Raw genomic sequence first — 13,833 nt, 5'->3', positions numbered from 1 at the left:
CCCTAATATAATTGTGTGGGCAATCCATGAGGAAATAAATCAACAGGAATTGATTCATTAATGAATGTGTGGAAAAAATAATACAGAATACTAAATATTGTTATCTGTTTTAGTTCACAAAACAGGCATCATCTTTTATAACACTTCAATTACTCGTAAGCCAATCTTAAGAGCTCCTTCGAGGCACTTAAAAGTATACATGATCGGGCTTCTCTGGTGGCACAGTGGTTGAGAGTCTGCCTGCCGATGCAGGGGACACGGGTTCGTGCCCCAGTCCGGGAAGATCCCACATGCCTCAGAGCAGCTGGGCTCGTGAGCCATGGCCGCTGAGCCTGTGCATCCGGAGCCTGTGCTCCGCAACAGGAGAGGCCACAACAGTGAGAGGCCCGAGTACCGCAAAAAAAAAAAAAAAAAAAAGTATACATGATTATTAAAATGGACTTTGCCTTCTTTAATGTAATCTGTAGTGGCTAAAATCAATTAGACCACAAATTAGTCTTTAAAAACCAACTGGGCTTAATACGGGAAAAACAGCCATGGTAAAGTGCTGCAATCTTCTTGTATTTTTATGCATGATCCATTATGAACTGAAGAAGAATAGCAATTCTAAGGTTTTAAGGATAAATACTTGCTCAAGAGATACATAATAGACAACATATGTCAATAATAATCAAAATGAGAAACAAAACAAAATGATGCAGAAACATAATATCCACACTTTTACAAAACCTAAAGGCAGTAATAAATGCTACAGCTTGTCAACGGCTAACATGCACACCTGGGATGAGACCGTCATAACAACACCCAGAATCCCATTGAACAAAATTGCCAGTTGTAACCAGAATCTAATCAATAATGGAGCCCAGCCCCATTGTTTTTTGTTTGTTTGTGTGCTTGCTTGGTCAATGTTTTGAAGATTCTTCATACCATATCCTATCATTTTGAAAATGCCTTTTCCTTGGTTCATTGCTATAAACTTCAATTCCAACTCTGGACAGAACCACCCTCCTCCAATCTGCAATCTTTTTTTCATACTTTTCTCCATATATTTATTCTTTTCTATCTTGGTCCATTTTTCCTCTCACCCTCACCATCAGTCTACCTTCTAACTCTTTCCTCAGTGTCTTCTGAAACCCTAAAGTATTTTGAAGAGTTGCCTTTATGCCCTCAGTCTCAGTTACCCCACCACAAGCTCTTCTTACTTAGAATTTAATCTTCATTTTAATTTACCTGCAATCATAACAGGTTAAAGGCTTACCTCCATTTTCCCCTTGCTATGATTTAAATTTTTGTGTGCCATCCAAATTCATATGTTGAAATACTAATACCCAGTGTGATGGTATTAGGAGGTAGGGCCTTTGGGAGGTGCTTTAAAAGTCATGAGGCTGGAGCCCTCATAAATGAGATTAGTGCCCTTATGAAGGAGGCCCCACAGAGCTCCCTAGCCCCTTTCACCATGTGAGGATACAACAAGAAGACCTTCACCAGAACCTAATCATGCTGGCACCCTGATCTTGGACTTCCAGAACTCTCCAGAACTATCAGAAAAATTTTTCTGTTGTTCATAAGCCACCCAGTCTCTAGTATTTTTTTTTATAGCAGCTTGGAGAGACCAAGACATACCTCATATTTAAGATCACGTGGCGGGTTGATATTTTGACATATTAGCTGGTGCTTTGCCCCAACTCTTGGAATCTATACATGTGTACTTCCCCAAGTATAAGTTTGTTACCATGAAAAGAAAAAGACACAAAGGCTTAAATATTATGTTTCTACATAACATCTGAAATCTATGGCAAAAATCAGAGCTGTGCATTGCAAAATCCTCAGAATGTTGAGTACAATGACATATTATCTATCCCATAAATAAAAGAGTTGGGAAAACTGTATATAGAAGCAAGTGGGCCTCATCCCAAAGGAGATAAAGTTTAACAGCTGGAAAAAGGACAGGATTGAAATGGATTATGGTGAATAAGACAGATAGCCTTTATCGTGAGTTTCTGAGAAGGACTCCATTATCCCTCTCCTGCTCTGAGTTGAAGTCCCAGAAAACCTACATATGTTGGGGACAATCCCAGATCTGAGAAGACCTGTGCCTGGCTTGTTAGCATATGCACTGGGAGATCAGAGAGTCCTCCCTCCACCTCCCATCTCTATAGCACCAGTGCAGTAGAAAAGGCAACAGCAACGATGAGTCAAGTGTCAAAGCAGGTAAGGCTGAAGGGATGCCCTGGGACACTTGAGACATGCCTAAATTGGTAAGAAGGGGACAAAAAAAAGGACATGATAGCTGAGGGCTTGACAGGACTTCAGTCATCTCTGGTGGTGATCTGGGCATAGAGGCTAACAGGCAAGAACAGAAAGCATAAACTAACTGCATCAGCAGAAGACTTCAAGTAAGGATGACTATGGACCTATGACCCCTGATAACTGGATGTGATATAAGCCCCTTGAAACTTAGAGGTTGACATGCTATCATGACCAACATGCTGTTGACCATAATAATATTTAATGGCTTTACCTCATAACTCTTTGACCTGCTAAGTTCCAATGCTTTGATCATCACTTTGCATCCAAACACATGGCCAATTCATGCCTCCTCATCCACCTTGAATTATTCTACCTCATGGATCACAAACAACTCCCTCTAATCACAATCTATTATTCTTGAAACTTCTCTTCTCGCTTTAAAATTCAACAAATATTTATTGAGTATCTACAGTATGATATCACATGAGGTTTGGGTGGACAATGATCTAGTTTCTACATTTCTGGAGCTTACTGTCTCCCCTGGGAGAGGAATAAGAAATGAGTATATAAGTAAGTAAATAAATAAATGTAAGATTATAGATTATAAGATTTCAAGTGCTAAGACAAAAATAGGGTTATCAGAAAGAGAATTATAGGTCCAAGCTACATAGATAAGAACTTCTTTCTGAGAGGGTGACATTCAAGGTAAGATCTAAAAGATGAGATAGAGCCAGACTCTTGAAGAAGGGAGGTGGAAAGAGAATTATAGAGGGGGAACAATATGCACAAAGGGAAATAGGGAGAGTGGTGCTAAATGAAGTTAGTAGCCAAAGAGGGATAAGGGGTCAGCCGTGGTACAGATGTTATTCAAAATGCAAGGGATATCACTTATATGTGGAATCTAAAAAATAACTGATGAACATAACAAAAAAGAAACAGACTCACGGATATAGAGAACAAACTAGTGGTTATCAGTGGGGAGAGGGAAGGGGGAAAGGGTAATTTAGGGGTAGGGAATTGAGAGGTACAAACTACTAAGTATAAAATAATCTACAAGGATATATTGTATGACAGAGGGAATAGAGCCAATATTTTATAACAACTATAAATGGAGTATAAACTTTAAAAACTGTGAATCACTACATTGTACACCTGTAACATATAATATTGTGCATCAACTATACTTCAATTAAAAAGTAAATAAAAATAGATAAATGTAACGGAAAGCCTTTGATGGGGAGAGGAGGGATATGATCTAATTTGCATTTTATAAAGATCTCTCTGGTAGTTGTGAGAAGATGTGAAGGAGGATAAGACAGGCATTGGGGAGACCCCAGTGCCTAAATCCAGTCCTCTTTAACTCAACTTGTCTTAGTGGTAACTATGACCTCAGCATCAGTCCAATCTCTCTCCCTCCCTCCCTCAACTGTCCATCATACTTGCCTTATCAATTATCAGTCTTGATTTCATCCAGTCTTCCATTCTTTTTTTTTTTTTTTTTTTTTTTTTTTTTTTTTTTGCGGTACGCCAGCCTCTCACTGTTGTGGCCTCTCCCATTGCGGAGCACAGGCTCCGGACGCGCAGGCTCAGTGGCCATGGCTCACGGGCCCAGCCGCTCCGCGGCATGTGGGATCTTCCCGGACCGGGGCACGAAACCGCGTCCCCTGCATCGGCAGGCGGACTCTCAACCACTGCGCCACCAGGGAAGCCCTGGTCTTCCATTCTTTTAGTTTCCTTTTCAAGTCCTGTGTAACTGCTGAAGTGCTCATATAACCCTGCCCTCTGGGTCCTCAGGACGCATGACATTCCATTATGCAATCCTTCCCCCTTCCTTCCAGTTGCAAGGGAATGAGTACCTCTTCTTCTCTTAAAAACTGATCCCTAAATGTGGGCACCTGAGATTACTGGCTACCAGTTTTTGTGTGATTTTGATTCATCTTCTCTCCTATTCATTTATACATATCAAGCAGGCAGCATGCTTTAGTTGCAAAGAACCAACTTCCAAAACCAGGCATTCTTAACTCAGGCCTCTGTTTCTCAGACTTTAGTATATATCAGAATCACCTAGATGAGCCTGTTAAAAAATACAGATTTCCAGGTGATTCTGATGCAAGTGTAACATGGATTACATTTTGAACAACTGTCCTAGGTGCAGCTCTTTCACTGATTGTGTAACCTTGAGTACATCAAGGCACCTGTCTGAGCATTCATTCTTCCTATGAAAATGAAGTGGGTTAAACTGGTTATTCTCTCAGGACATTCTCAGCACTCATATTCTCCTACTTTTTGTCTAGAGTCTAAAGAAGGCTAGGAGAAAAGATGGAAATATAATAAAACGGTATAAGCTAAGAATAGCTACTACCAATTAGCAAAAACTTATCCTTGGGCTTCCCAAAAGTAGAAATAGAAATGGAATCATAATAGGTTATATAGCTGCTATGAAATAAAAGGAAAGGACTAAACTCAGGGAGGCTCTCAGCCTGATCCCCACAGGGACAAGGGAAGGAGGTTCATGATTTCATGGGGTCCCTGAAGTTAGATAGGAAAAAAATTACATCTTTATTTTCTGTAATATCTAAAATAAATCTGTCATTTTCTTTCTGTATGATTTTAGGCAATTAAACATTATTAGCAGTACTTGAGATTTTGTCACAAATAACAATCAGAGTTTTACATCACATGATACCTGCTGCAAATACCTCCATACCTGGCTTATACTCATCACTATTTGGAAATGACAATGACCATTAAACCCTCTTCTACATCTTGTTAATTAGTGCATTAAAAAAGAGTCATACCTATTAGTATGCCACAAATTTATTTAATATTTTGATAATTGTATTTCAATACAATTGGTTTTCTTTGCAACTTCATGTACATTTTATTACATATTTACAAAGACTATTCTAAGAAGGGGCCCATAGCATTCATTAGACTGCTTAAGGGATCCATGACACAAGAAGGACTTAGAAATCACCTCAGATTCTACCCATCTTTGTGAACTTTCCAGTTTTTAAGTGATGGAGAACTAACAGGCTTTGTATTAAGCATGCTAATAAGGATTTTATAGGATAACTCTGTTCCATGTAATTTTTTTCAACTTCTTAACATTGCTTAACATGCCATACAAAATACTTAAGGTAGTATATTAGTTTGTAAATCGAGAACAAGTGTTATTCAAAGCCTTAAAAGGGATTGCTTTCTGTTGGTGGGAATGTAAATTGATACAGCCACTATGGAGAACAGTATGGAGGTTCCTTAAAAAAACTACAAATAGAACTACCATACGACCCAGCAATCCCACTACTGGGCATATACCCTGAGAAAACCATAATTCATAAGGAGTCATGTACCACAATGTTCACTGCAGCCCTATTTACAATAGCCAGGACATGGAAGAAACCTACGTCTCCATCGACAGATGAATGGATAAAGAAGATGTGGCACATATATACAATGGAATATTACTCCACCATAAAAAGAAATGAAATTGAGTTATTTGTAGAGAGGTAGATGGACCTAGAGTCTGTCATACAGAGTGAAGTAAGTCAGAAAAAGAAAAACAAATACTGTATGCTAACAGATATATATAGAATCTAAAAATAAAAAAAAAAAGGGTTCTGAAGAAACTAGGGGAAGGACGGGAATAAAGACGCAGAAGTAGAGAATGGACTTGAGGACACGGGGAGGCAGAAGGGTAAGCTGGGACGAAGTGAGAGAGTGGCATGGACATATATACACTACCAGATGTAAAACAGATAGCTGGGGGAAGCAGCTGCATAGCACAGGGAGATTAGCTCTGTGCTTTGTGACCTCCTAGAGGGGTGGGATTGGGAGGATGGGAGGGAGGGAGATGCAAGAGGGAAGAGATATGGGAACATATGTATATGCATAACTGATTCACTTTGTTATACAGCAGAAACTAACACACCTTTGTAAAGAAATTATACTCCAATAAAGATGTTTAAAAAAAAAGTGACTGCTTTAAAATTTGGTATGTATATACATACCAGGTACTGTAATCAAAACTTGAAAGCACAAGAAGAACTTTAATAAGGTAAAAAAAAATCCTTTTCTAGAATCTTCTTTTAGTGATACTGTATAACGAGTGCTAACTGTACAGAGTATTCCCTGATAGCAGGCCAAATAGAATAAGATGTGCTGCAAATTCTAGGCTTTCTTTGAGAATCCCTGGTGTAAAGACTTTTAACTAGTAAACCCAAAACAACAGTACTTCCAAACAGATGTGACCATGAAATCCTTTTTTATATAGTACCTATTAATATCTCAGAGATTTAATATTTTCAACATGACTTAGGAAATATTATTGGTAGAAACATAATTATTATTAGTAAGAGAAAATATCAAACTTTTTTTTACTAGTCTTACCTATGAAATAAAGGTATCATTGAGGTACTTGCCAAAAGACAATGATATTACCTACGGCAGTTTTTATAATAAAGACAAAAATATCTAAAGTGCAATACGCCAAATAAATCCAGAGGAACATAGCCTGAGTCTACTGTGATTATCTGAATAATCAAATATCCCTTGGCCACTGAACAGAGCAAAAAGTCTTCGTGCTCTGGCCGGGTGTCAGGCCTGTGCCTCTGAGGTGGGAGAGCCGAGTTCAGGACATTGGTCCAGCAGAGACCTCCCAGCTCCATGTAATATCAAATGGCGAAAACTCTCCCAGAGATCTCCAACTCAACGCCAAGACCCAGCTCCACTCAACAACCAGCAAGCTGCAGTGAGGGACACCCTATGCCAAACAACTAGCAAGACAGGAACACAACCCCACCTATTAGCAAAGAGGCTGCCTAAAATCACAATAGGATCACAGACTCCCCAAAACACACCACCAGAAGCAGTCCTGCCCACCAGAAAGACAAGATCCAGCCTCATCCACCAGAACACAGGCATCAGTCCCCTCCACTAGGAAGCCTACACAACCCACTAAACCAACCTTAGCCACTGGGAGCAGACACCAAAAACAACAGGAACTATGAACCTGCAGCCTGCAAAAAGGAGACCCCCAAAACAGTAAGTTAAGCAAAAGGAGAAGACAGAGAAACAACCAGCATATGAAAGAGCAAGGTAAAAACCCACCAAACCAAACAAATGAAGAGGAAAGAGGCAGTCTACCTGAAAAAGAATTCAGAGTAATGATAGTAAAGATGATCCAAAATCGTGGAAATAGAATAGAGAAAATGCAAGAAACATTTAACAAGGACCTAGAAGAACTAAAGAGCAAACAAACAATGATGAACAACACAATAAATGAAATGAAAAATTTTCAAGAAGGAATCAATAGCAGAATACATGAGACAAAAAAATGGATAAGTGACTTGGAAGATAAAATAGTGGAAATAACTACTGCAGAGCTCAATAAAGAAAAAGGAATGAAAAGAATTGAGGAGAGTCTTAGAGACCTCTGGGACAACAATAAATGAACCAAAATTCGAATTATAGGGGTCCCAGAAGAAGAGAAAAAGAAAGGCACTGAGAAAAGACTGGAAGAGATTATAGTTGAAAACTTCCCTGATAGGGGAAAAGAAATAGTCAGTCAAGTCCAGGAAGTGCAGAGAGTTCCATACAGGATAAATCCAAGGAGAAACACGCCAAGACACATATTAATCAAACTATCAAAAATTAAATACAAACAAAAAATATTAAAAGCAGCACGGGAAAAACAACAAATAACATACAAGGAAATCTCCATAAAGTTAACAACTGATCTTTCAGCAGAAACTCTGCAAGCCAGAAGGGAGTGACAAGACACATTTAAAGCGATGAAAGGGAAAACCTAAAACCAAGATTACTCTACCAGCAAGGATCTCATTCAGATTTGACGGAGAAATTAAAAACTTTGCAGACAAGCAAAAGCTAAGAGAATTCAGCACCACGATACTAGCTTTACAACAAACACTAAAGGAACTTCTCTAGGCAGGAAACACAAGAGAAGGAAAAGACCTACAATAACAAACCCAAAACAATTAAGAAAATGGTAATAGGAACATACATATTAATAATTACCTTAAATGTAAACGGATTAAATGCTCCCACCAAAAGACATAGACTGGCTTGAATGGACACAAAAACAAGACCCGTATATACGCTGTCTAAAAGAGATCCACTTCAGACCTAGGGACACATACAGACTGAAAGTGAGGCGCTGGAAAAAGATATTCCATACAGATGGAAATCAAAAGAAAGCTGGGGGCTTCCCTGCTGGCACAGTGGTTGAGAGTCCGCCTGCCAATGTAGGGGACACAGGTTCGTGCCCCGGTCTGAGAAGAACCCACATGCCGTGGAGCGGCTGGAACTGTGAGCCAGAGCCACTGAGCCTGTGCATCTGGAGCCTGTGCTCCACAACGGGAGAGGTCACAACAGTGAGAGGCCAGTGCAGCAAAAAAAACAAAAAAACAAAGCTGGTGTAGCAATTCTCGTATCAGACAAAATGGACTTTAAAATAAAGACTATTACAAGAGACAAAGAATGACACTACATAATGATCAAGGGATCGATCCAAGAAGAAGATATAACAACTGTAAATATTTATGCACTCAACATAGGAGAACCTCAATACATAAGGTAAATGCTAACAGCCATAAAAGGGGAAATCAACAGTGACACAATCATAGGAGGGGACTCTAACACCCCAGTTTCACCAATGGATAGATCATCTAAAGTGAAAATAAATAAGGAAACACAAGCTTTAAATGATACATTAAACAAGGAGGACTTAAGTGATATTTACAGGACATTCTATCCAAAAACAACAGAATACACTTTCTTCTCAAGTGTTCATGGAACACTCTCCAGGATAGATCATATCTTGGGTCACAAATCAAGCCTTGGTAAGTTTAAGAAAATTAAAATTGTATCAAGTATCTTTGCCGACCACAATGCTATAAGACTACATATCAATTACAGGGGAAAAAAAAACCGTAAAAAATACAAACACAGGGAGGCTAAACAATACACTACTTAATAACCAAGAGATCATTGAAGACATCAAAGAGGAAATCAAAAAATACCGATAAACAAATGACAATGAAAACACGACGACCCAAAACCTATGGGATGCAGCAAAAGCAGTGCTAAGAGGGAAGTTTATAGCAATAAAATCCAACCTCAAGAAACAAGAAACATCTCAAATAAACAACCTAACCTTACACCTAAAGCAATTAGAGACAGAGGAACAAAAAAACCCCAAAGTGAGCAGAAGGAAAGAAATCATGAAGATCAGATCAGAAATAAATGAAGAAGAAATGAAGGAAACAATAGCAAAGATCAATAAAACTAAAAGGTGGTTCTTTGAGAAGATAAACAAAATTGTTGATCCATTAGCCAAACTCATCAAGAAAAAAAGGGAGAAGACTCAAATCAATAGAATTAGAAATGAAAAAGGAGAAGTAACAACTGACACTGCAGAAATACAAAGGATCATGAGAGATTACTACAAACAACTATATGCCAATTAAATGGACAAGCTGGAAGAGATGGACAGATTCTTAGAAAAGCACAACCTTCCAAGACTGAACAAGGAAGAAACAGAAAATATTATCAGACCAATCAAAAGCACTGAAATTGAGACTGTGATTAAAAATCTTCCAACAAACAAACACCCAGGACCGGATGGCTTCACAGGAGAATTCTATCAAACATTTAGAGAAGAGCTAACACCTATCCTTCTCAAACTCTTCCAAAGTATAGCAGAGGGAGGAACACTCCCAAACTCATTCTACGAGGCCACCATCACCCTGATACCAAAACCAGACAAAGATGTCACAAAGAAAAAACTACAGGCCAATATCACTGATGAACATAGATGCAAAAATCCTCAACAAAATACTAGCAAACAGAATCCAACAGCACATTAAAAGGATCATACACCATGATCAAGTGGGGTTTCTCCCAGGAATGCAAGGATTCTTCAATATACACAAATCAATCAATGTGATATACCATATTAACAAATTGAAGGAGAAAAACCATATGATCATCTCAATAGATGCAGAGAAAGCTTTTGACAATATTCAACACCCATTTATGATAAAAACCCTCCAGAAAGTAGGCATAGAGGGAACCTACCTCAACATAATAAAGGCCACATATGACAAACCCACAGCCAACATCGTTCTCAATGGTGAAAAACTGAAACCATTTCCTCTCAGGTCAGGAACAAGACAAGGTTGTCCACTCTCACCACTATTATTCATCATAGATTTGGAAGTTTTAGCCACAGCAATCAGAGAAGAAAAAGAAATAAAAGGAATCCAAATTGGAAAAGAAGAAGTAAAGCTGTCACTGTTTGCAGATGGCATGATACTCTACATAGAGAAGCCTAAAGATGCTACCAGAAAACTACTAGAGCTAATCAATGAATTTGGTAAAGTAGCAGGATACAAAATTAATGCACAGAAATCTCTTGCATTCCTATTCGCTAATGATGAAAAATCTGAAAGAGAAATTAAGGAAACACTCCCATTTACCACTGCAACAAAAAGAATAAAATACCTAGGAATAAAGGTACCTAAGGAGACAAAAGACCTGTATGCAGAAAACTATAAGACACTGATGAAAGAAATTAAAGATGATACAAATAGATGGAGGGAAATACCATGTTCTTGGATTGGAAGAATCAACATTGTTAAAATGACTCTACTACCCAAAGCAATCTACAGATTCAATGCAATCCCTATCAAACTACCAATGGCATTTTTCACAGAACTACAACGAAAAATTTCACAGTCTGTATGGAAACACAAAAGACCCCAGATACCAAAAGCAATCTTGAGAAAGAAAAACAGAGCTGGAGGAATCAGGCTCTCTGACCTCAGACTATACTACAAAGCTACAGTAATCAGGACAGTATGGTACTGGCATAAAAACAGATATATAGATAAATGGAACAGGATAGAAAGCCCAGACATAAACCCACGCACATATAGTCACCTTATCTTTGATAAAGGAGGCAAGAATATGCAATGGAGAAAAGACAGCCTCTTCAATAAGTGGTGCTGGGAAAACTGGACAGCTACATGCAAAAGAATGAAATTAGAACACTCCCTAACACCATACACAAAAATAAACTCAAATGGATTAAAGACCTAAATGTAAGGCTGGACACTATAAAATGCTTAGAGGAAAACACAGGCAGAACACTCTATTACATAAATCACAGCAAGATTTTTTTTGACCCACCTCCTAGAGAAATGGAAATAAAAACAAAAATAAACAAATGGGACTTAATGAAACTTAGAAGCATTTTCACAGCAAAGTAAACCATAAACAAGACGAAAAGACAATCCTCAGGATGGGAGAAAATATTTGCAAATGAAGCAGCTGACACAGGATTAATCTCCAAAATTTACAAGCAGCTCATACAGAAAATCAAGAAATATCAAGAAAACAAACAACCCAATCCAAAAATGAGCAGGAGATCTAAAGAGACATTTATCCAAATAAGACATACAGATGGTGAAAAGAACATGAAAAGATGCTCAACATCACTAATTATCAGCAAAGTGCAAATGAAAACTACAATGAGGTATCACCTCACACTGGTCAGAATGGCCATCATCAAAAAAATCTACAAATGATAAATGCTGCAGAGGGTGTGGAGAAAAGGGAACAGTCTTGCACCATTGGTGGGAATGTAAATTGATACAGCCACTATGGAGAGCAGTATGGAATTTCCTTAAAAAACTAAAAGTAGAACTACCATATCACCCAGCAATCCCACTACTGAGCATATACCCTGAGCAAACCATAATTCAAAAAGAGTCATGTACCACAAAGTTCACTGCAGCCCTATTTATAATAACCAGGACATGGAAGCAACCTAAATGCCCATTGACAGACAAATGGATAAAGAAGCTATGGTCCGTATATACAATGGAGTATTACTCAGCCATAAAAAGAAACGAAAGTGAGTTATTTGTAGTGAGGTGGATGGACCTAGAGTCTTTCCTACAGAGTGAAGTAAGTCAGAAAGAGAAAAACAAATACCATACGCTAACACATATATATGGAATCTAAAAAAATGGTTCTGACGAACCTAGGGGCAGGACAGGAATAAAGACGTAGACGTAGAGAATGGACTTGAGGACACGGGGAGGGGGAAGAGTAAGCTGGGGTGAAGTGAGAGAGTGGCATGGACATATATACACTACCAAACGTAAAATAGATAGCTAGTGCGAAGCAGCCGCATAGCACAGGGAGATCAGCTCGGTGCTTTGTGACCACCTAGAGGGGTGGGATAGGGAGGGTGGGAGGGAGACGCAAGAGGGAGGGGATATGGGGATATATGTATATGTATAGCTGATTCACTTTGTTATACAGCAGAAACTAACACACCAATGTAAAGCAACTATACTCCAAGAAAGATGTTAAAAAAAAAAATAGAATAGAGTTTCTTTCTCAACATAAGTTTGCATAGGAAACATCTGAGAATGTTATTGAAATGCAGAATCTGAGGGAATCTATCTCTGGAGTGGGGTCTGATATGCTTCATTTTTAACAGAATTTCACGTACTGCTGATGCTGCTGGACTGAAGACCCCAGGTGGTGTTGCAAGGTCTTAGTCTATTCTCCACTTATAACAGCTTTCGTATCCAATTTTCAAATTAATAACAAAGAAAACTTAATAGAAAGTATCTTCAGACACTGTTTCACAAAAGAGCAGGTAAGCTCTTCATGTGTCTTCTTCTTAAATCATCCTTCACCCATTGCTCAGGGCAGAACATTATAGAAGAGTTCATTTTTACAGGGAGCTAAACTAAGATATGCCAAGTAAGCTGTTTTCCGATGTTTTCTCTTGATACAAATATTGGACTTAGGAAACAGAGAGGAATAAATGGTCAGCATGAGCCTTGAACTCTCTACCATCAAGTGTATTCTCCCAAGTTGTATTTCTTTCCTTCCTGAAACTGCAACTCTTCCATCTCTCCAGGCTTATTTGTGTCAGATCCTTCCTTCTTCTGCTCCTCACAGCTAGAGTCACTGATACTTTCTCCTCCTGCAAGATTCTGGTTTCTTAATACTGACAGAACTTTAATCAGAGGAGGAAATTATGCACAGCAGCTGTGATGGACTAGAAATGGCCACAAAGCTCTCTGACACATCTTCCATCAAGAGATAGCATCTACCATGCACCCCTATGTTCATAGCAGCACTTTTCACAATAGCCAAAACATGGAAACAACCTAAATGTCCATTGACAGATGAATGGATAAAGAAGATGTGAGATATATATATATACACACACACACACACACACACACACACACACACACACACACACACTGGAATACTACTCAGCCATAAAAAAGAACGAAATAATGCCATTTGCAGCAACGTGGATGCAACTAGAGATTATCATATTAAGTGAAGTGAGTCAGAAAGAGAAAGACAATACCATATGATATCACTTATATGCAGAATCTAAAGTATGGCACAAATGAACCTATCTACAAAACAGAGACAGACTCATAGACATAGAGAACAGACTGGTGGTTGCCAAGGGGGGCGGGAAGGAGAGGAATGGACTGGTAGTTTGGGGTTAGTAGATGCAAA

At 38.7% G+C, this 13,833-nt stretch overlaps 1 protein-coding gene across 2 annotated transcripts in view; it reads right to left on the bottom strand.

Moving 5' to 3' along the window:
* The window catches only part of DMD (dystrophin), a 2,128,065-nt gene that overhangs the window by 1,780,153 nt on the left and 334,079 nt on the right, over positions 1-13,833 (bottom strand). The window lies entirely within an intron of this gene.

Source organism: Pseudorca crassidens, chromosome X (assembly GCF_039906515.1).
Source record: "Pseudorca crassidens isolate mPseCra1 chromosome X, mPseCra1.hap1, whole genome shotgun sequence".
Classification (NCBI taxonomy): domain Eukaryota; kingdom Metazoa; phylum Chordata; class Mammalia; order Artiodactyla; family Delphinidae; genus Pseudorca; species Pseudorca crassidens.
The sequence above is the reverse complement of the archived record's forward strand: the minus strand, read 5'-3'. Positions and strand labels throughout refer to the sequence as shown.